Raw genomic sequence first — 7,753 nt, 5'->3', positions numbered from 1 at the left:
GATTGGGCTGATCTCGGTATACCCATATCACTGAGGCTTTTGAAAGTTTGGGGATCCCGAAACTCGATACGGGTGTTGGCAATATAAACCGAACGAACGGGCCATCTAATTTCGTATCAGCTCGATAAAAGTCAAACGAGATTGACCAGAGACACGAGAGCCATATTAAAGGAATATGAGAAGACACACGAATAACTATCGTATCTATTTCAAGTAAACTCTTAAAATTTTAACTGAAAATAAATATTGTCATAGGTTTTCGATGAAATGTAAAGATTTCGTATTAAACCCATGCAACGTTCGAACGATCGTTTGTATTTTTAACTTGAGTAAAATTAAGCAAAGAAAAAGGTAAATCGTTGAAAAAATTCAAATTCGTTTTCAGGGATGAGAAAGGAAGGGAAACGATACGATTAGAACCGCGTTGTTCTTTTAATCGGGAAAAGCACGGATTCTTCTTCATACCTGGTTGCATGTGCATAGCCGTTCGAGCTCTGTCCACCAACGCATTTCCATGTCTGTGTCAGCGAACAAGACAGAAAATCTATAGACCTGCAATGCAAATTACTGTAATAAAATCTTCTGGAAGCGAATTGGAAGGGCACAGCCAACAGAACGCGAATACCGCCGAGTTAAATATTAAATGGTCGCAATTACACGAGATACTAATGACGGAGTGAAAGTTTTGTATTTTAAAAATACAAAAATGAGAAGTTTCAAATCATAGATAATTTAGTTTTAATGAAACGTCTCTCTTGATAACTGTAGAGTACCAAAAAATGTAAGTTACGGTCCTCGGTTAATTCCCAGTTACAGTTACAATTGAATTCCATTTACTTGAACTTCGTCGTAGGACAACATATAACAAAGTTATATAATTGGAGTTTGCCAATTTCCCTCGTTATCTATCATTTTTCCTTCACATAATAGAAGCTCGCGTTTAGATAAGTGAATCAGCAAAAGTTAAGTTAATCGGGCATTAAATCGATATTTCGTTCCAATAAGCGAGGGTCTTGCTGTATGTTCAACCTGTTATTAATGTTGATGTTAATGAAAAATTAATACCGTAAATATCGATAGTAATTTCTCTTTTCTTTGAATTTGAATGAATTTTTTAAATGTATCTTCTTGATATGTAAGGGATATTTATGTCTTTATTCGTTATAATCATTTATAGTAGTAGGAAGTAATGAAATAAATAATTATTCTCCGCTTAGAATGTGTAAGAGATATTTTCTAAATAAACAAAGTTAAACAACACGTATTTCTTATATTGTTATCACAAAATTCTATTGAAATTAAAGTACAAACTAAAAAGAAGATATCTGTTTAAAGGCAGGAGTATATTTTTGTATAAGAGGCCAGTAACCTTTCATCCTATTAGACGCATAGTGTCAGCAAAAGCAATAATGCGATTGAAACGGCGCTACTATTTTCTTTCGTCCTATTTCCTTTGCAAGATTAATTCACAAAAATAAAACCACATAAAAGTTATCTTCTTTCAAACGAATACGATACCTCCGTCTCGGTGAGCCGGAAATTGAAACGTAGCTGAAGACCAAAGCAAATGAGATACGATTTATTGTGAGATACTGTGCTAACAGTAACAATCATTATCTATGGTCCTCGTATTTCAAAACATCATACATATTGACATCGTTAAAATTGAACAAACAGGTAGGTCACGATAATAAAATCTGAGATTTTTATTCTTGCGATCGACAATCGCCAAATTCTTCGACTATTTTAAATAATAACGTATTTTTTTAATAATTCTAGTAAACAAAAGTCGAGCACGCAGCACGACAAAATTTATATTACGAAAAGTGATCTATACCTTAACATATCGTCGAATAAAAATTAATTTCATAAAAGCAGCTTTTGTTACGAAATCCAAAACTTGATGATTTAATCAAATATAATTCTTCTACGATATAACTACGAATAGATTTATAAGAATTTTACAATATAATGAATATTTTGTTTAAAAAGATTGAGATGTATTCAACAGGAATTTAAGAGAAATTCCCGTACTCTTTTCTCGTCGTCAAAGGAGATAAATACGGACAAACATTTTTCTTATGAATTCTTTTATCCAACCTTTCCACGCGTATCGCTGCAAATGACGTTGAGAGTTAAAAATACATTTTTTGACGTAAAGATGTGATTTAACGCGACCAACGATCTAATCATGCGAGTTACATTACAAGTTCTCGTATTTCAAAATATCATCATATTGACAGCACAGAAATTGAAGAAGCAAGTGTGTTGCGATCATAAAATCAGCAATTTTTATTTTGACTATATTTTTCCACAAGACTTAAAAGAGTCGAAACAAATTGAAAAGGTCAAAATTAATATTTGACGCCATAATGCAATATAATATGATCAACTAGTAAATCGTGCGATTTACAGTACGAATTACATCCGCATTACATAATCTACGACACCCACGGCCAAGTAACACCCACTATATGAACACCGATATTATAGTTTGGATGTCGTGAGATCAGTCAGAGTTATAATACTTATAACATCCGATACACGAGAGTGAACGTCGACAACTTTGATCGAAAATGGATCAGGCGAGTTAATATTAACTTTACAATTTCCGTATTGTCAGATAAAATTTAATTTATAGTCGGCTGATTAATCAGACAGGAATATCTCCAGGATTGTATCTGCTGGGGACGTAGGTTTCGATGTACATTTGAATTGACGCAAGATGGATGGGGCGAGCAGGTTGATTTTCTTTTTTCTTTTTTTGGTCTTGAAAGTAACATTAGTGAAACATCTTCCGATTAATTATTCAGAATTAATCAATACCACAGTGGTCATCCCCCTAATATACACATACATATTGCAACAGTGAAGATTCCACCTACGTAATATTACATAGGATTATATGAGTTTAATCTTTTACCATAAGAATAAAAATACTGTTTTCTGGAAAATGAGTTTCAATATAATTTTATGCGAATATTTATAAGGCACGAAGTAACGGGATAAAAAATAAATATATATTTACACGTTTTCAAAAATTTGTTCGAGCTTTTAATTAAAAAATGAACTTGTTGATGAAAAATGAATTAAAAAATGAATTTGTTTAATGTGTTTGGAAAAGTGATAGAAAATAAAAAAGCAGAAATTATATAAAATATCATGAAGTACTTTTATTCAAATTAGTTTTTTATTATCTTATTATTCAATAAAGTATATTCCAGTTATACATATACACCCTTGGACAAAAAGATAGCACATGTGTGCTATCATTAATTTCTCATAGATAGAGTCCGAATTTCCCAAGTTTGACGAATGGCATATAAACAGTACCTTGTAGTAATAAGGTATATGAGCTTGAAACTGTATCTTCGCTATTCCTCTTGTATTTATCAACAATGATTGTGAAATCCGGTCGGCGAAATGATAGCACACCAAGCATTTTGTTTCCATTCCTTAGTATTTCTGTGTATTCTGAGTGGTGTAGACGTAGTGAAAAGTAGAAGAATTTCATTAGAAACCTTACAAATTTCGATTCAAACAATGGGACGTGGAAAACAGCTAAATAGTGAAGAGATTCAAACAGTTTTGAAATTAAAGAAAGAAAACTTTACTATTTCTAAAATTGCAAAAGTTCTCAGTAGAAGTCGGAAAGTCATTTATAATTTACTGAAAGATGTAAATAATTATGGAACAAAAAAAAGCAGTGGGAGACCTTCCGCGATTAGTACTCGTGAAAAACGTGCAATTTTACGTGCCGCGTCAAATTCGCTTCTCACGTCACGTGAAATTGCAGAAAAAGTTGGCGTAAAAACTAATCCTCGGAATGTCAGACGTGTACTACAACAATCCGCGCACATAAAGCGGATGAAATTAAAACGAAGACCAGCTCTAAAGCAGATTCACAAGGAGCATCGATTATATTTTGCAAAAGAACATATACGGTGGAACAAGAAGTGGAGGAAAGTTATATTTACAGATAAAAAAAGATTTAATTTAGATGGCCCAGATGGATTCAATTTTTACTATCATGATGTAAGAAAAAAAAAATTGTCACAAATACGGCGTCAAATGGGTGGAGGTAGCATTATGCTTTGGGCAGGTATTGGGTATAACGGAAAGACTGATTTAATATCAATTCGCAGCAAGATGAATGCTATAACCTATCGTAATTTGATACAAAATCAAATTGCAAAGTACGCAACACATATTGCGAGACAAGATTTTATTTTTCAGCAAGATAATGCTGCAGTTCACACCGCTAAGGTTGTGAAAGAATATTTTTCAACAGAAAATATTGCAGTTTTGGACTGGCCTGCATGCTCCCCCGATTTAAACATAATCGAAAACTGTTGGAGTAAATTAAGCAATGCCGTTTATAGAGAAAATAGGCAATTTGAAAGTATTAATCAGTTAAAAAAGTGCCTTGAAGAGGAATGGAGAAATATATCGCTGGATTATATTAGAAAACTATATCGTTCTTTGCCGAAACGAATGCTGGAGGTGGTGGAGAATAAGGGAGGATCCACACATTATTAAATTTTAAAAGGTTTTTTATTTTTGTACAATTTAGTAGATAATAAACACTACAACTTTTGAAAGTGTGCTATCATTTCGCCGACCGGATTTCACAATCATTGTTGATAAATACAAGAGGAATAGCGAAGATACAGTTTCAAGCTCATATACCTTATTACTACAAGGTACTGTTTATATGCCATTCGTCAAACTTGGGAAATTCGGACTCTATCTATGAGAAATTAATGATAGCACACATGTGCTATCTTTTTGTCCAAGGGTGTACCTTATTACTACAAGGTACTGTTTATATGCCATTCGTCAAACTTGGGAAATTCGGACTCTATCTATGAGAAATTAATGATAGCACACATGTGCTATCTTTTTGTCCAAGGGTGTACCTTAACAGGTACTTGCTAAACCTTCTCAGTGTTAATAGTCTTATTGTTATTTATTCTCGTAAATGCAATGTTATGCAGTTAAAATTCGAAGAACGATTTACATGTAATTATAACTCTGGTAAAACATTTTGACATTATTTTTTTTTGACATTTTGACTTCGACATTATTCACTTTTTTACTACATTATCAATAAATTAAATACGTTGCTCTAGTACGATGCATGTTTACGTTAAAAATATTTTATGTCGAAATTAGATTTATTAATTTCTTTCCACATCAAACTCGTAAAAGCGTATTTTTCTTAACGACAGTATTTCAATAATTGAATCTCTATTATTACGTTATAAAATTTCTTGTTTGTCTCGATATCCAATACCACAATCTACAGATGTCATCTTCATTCAATTTAAGCAATTAAACGCTACCTCATTTACTATTTCGAGTCAATTGTACTTTAATGTAACTTCATTCTAAATTTTCATATTACTATTAATCTATAAATAAATATAAATCTATTAGTCTACAAGAAATATTTATACACCAGTATATTTGTTAAATCGTATGTTTATTTGAATGCAATATCAAAATTCATACTTCACTTCACTTTGCATATAAAATGCGTCATATTTTATTCATTATTCAAGGAAATGAGACATTTGTATAATGGAAGCGAATCTCGAATGACGCGCAAAATTAGGTTTTAGACTCCAAATACAGTTGCTACGAAAAACATTTGTACGTACCATTATTTTTCAATGAAGCGTGTTTTTATCAAATTCCACGTTGCGTTTTCACAGTATCAAATTTTTCTAACCGTGTGAACGTACGACTGAATGACACGAAAGTTAATACGATAATGAACCAATATGTAAATATTATAATAAATACAATACTTTTCCTGCAAATACTTTTTCTAGCTACTGTATATTTTGAAATTACTTTCCTCTGAGAAAAGAAGAAATATGACTTGCCGTATTGCAATTTCAATCGCAATTTTTCTGCAGGAACGTGCACTCCGAAAACGATTTTATTACATCGGGAAAAAACGACGTCACGATACCAGCAACGTCTTGAATAGCCGTTTCGAAGAAACGGTTCTACTAGAATTCACTTCTGACGCAAGGAACAACCAATTCCCTGAATGGGAGGCATTCAAACTGATCCTCCATATTATCGATCCAATCCTAATTAGTTTGTACTCGGAAAATTTCTTCGTACCACCACGTTTTCTATGAATATTCCATGCACAATCCAAACATCCTATAATTTGTGAACGTCTTGTACAAACAGACAGAAAAGTTGGTTTAGGTTTGGAGAAACGTCTACGTCGGACGGAAGTTCCGCGATTGAACGTAAAGAAACACAATAGATCTACACTGGAGGCTTTAACGAATGGATACATTTATTGGTTGTTTTGAAGCGCGTTACTGTAGATTGCGATTCGATGATAAAAATAGGTCGTGAGCGAAGATAAATGTAGGCGAAAGTTTCGAAGTCTTTTTTTATTTGATTATACGGTACGGTTGATGGAAAGATTATGGTGATTACCTTAAAATATAGATTATCTGATTCTTTCGATACGTTACTATGTACGACGCACAATCGAGTCGACACGTACCTTTAGATTATGTATAACACTGTATAATGTATGGTATCGAACGGGATGTGATATTTGAGTTAAAAATCCCGAAATTATGAAGAAGTATTTCATAACAATTCGTATTAAACACATATATAAAGTTGCACGATTTAAAGAAAGATATTGTATGAAAACTTTTTGTTTACAATGTGTATACTACATTGTAGCACAGACAGTATGCACGGCATTGTACGAAAAGAAAGTTAGATCCGCAGCGAACATGATAAATGATATGTAAAATAATAATGCAACAATAGATTCTAAACCTAAAATATATGGAAATTTCTTTTTAGAGTGATTTTCGAAATAATATTAATTTTACATTATCTAGTGGTTTAAATTGAATTGTAACAATTAAATTTTTATAGTAGAGTATCCTTTTTATCGATTATAAGGTTTTTAGTTTTAATTGGGACATTGTGGGAAAATATACCAGCTGCAGAACATTAATATCGTACTAATTCGACGAGTAATTTGGTTTCTTTGATGAACATTAATAATTTGTGGATTTTATTGCCTTCTAAATCATCTTTCAGGATAATTGTTATTTACTATTCAGTCATTGTTCGAATCAATACTATTAGAAATCGCAAAATAATGTTACCTTACGATAAATATTTTTGGAAATATCGCAAGCATATTTGAATTAAGAATAGAATTTAATATTAATTTGTTAAAGGAAAGTTGTTAATTTGTAGTTCTCGTTTTAGTAGAGAATGTCTGTTGTCACATTTATATTGTAATATAATAATTTTATTTATATTGTAATATAATTTCGTGTAATTTAGTCAAGTATAATTCTTTTATAATACTATAATTTCCAGTATTAGAAAACGTTCACTTAGTTTCGTAATTATTAATTTATTAATTCACTTACAATTAGAAATGTTTCACTCTTATTACCAGCAGAGTTAGCTTTAATTTTAATTCTACTTAATTTTACTTATACTCTTAATTTAACATTGAATGTTTTATATATAAAAATTTCTGACTTCTCTCATTTTAATAGTGCTCTCGTTTTCATCCCTTAATATAATATTTTCGCGACACTGTTATAGTTATACTACACAACACTATTATTTCGTACATTGATACAATTAAATAAAAATATAGTACCGTTATATTTCTTCCGATTTAATGGTTATTGGCTTTAATGTCTATTTAAAGTAAGAACGCCTGACTTATCATATGCTT

This window comes from Bombus pascuorum, chromosome 2 (assembly GCF_905332965.1).
Source record: "Bombus pascuorum chromosome 2, iyBomPasc1.1, whole genome shotgun sequence".
Classification (NCBI taxonomy): Eukaryota; Metazoa; Arthropoda; class Insecta; order Hymenoptera; family Apidae; genus Bombus; species Bombus pascuorum.
The sequence above is the reverse complement of the archived record's forward strand: the minus strand, read 5'-3'. Positions refer to the sequence as shown.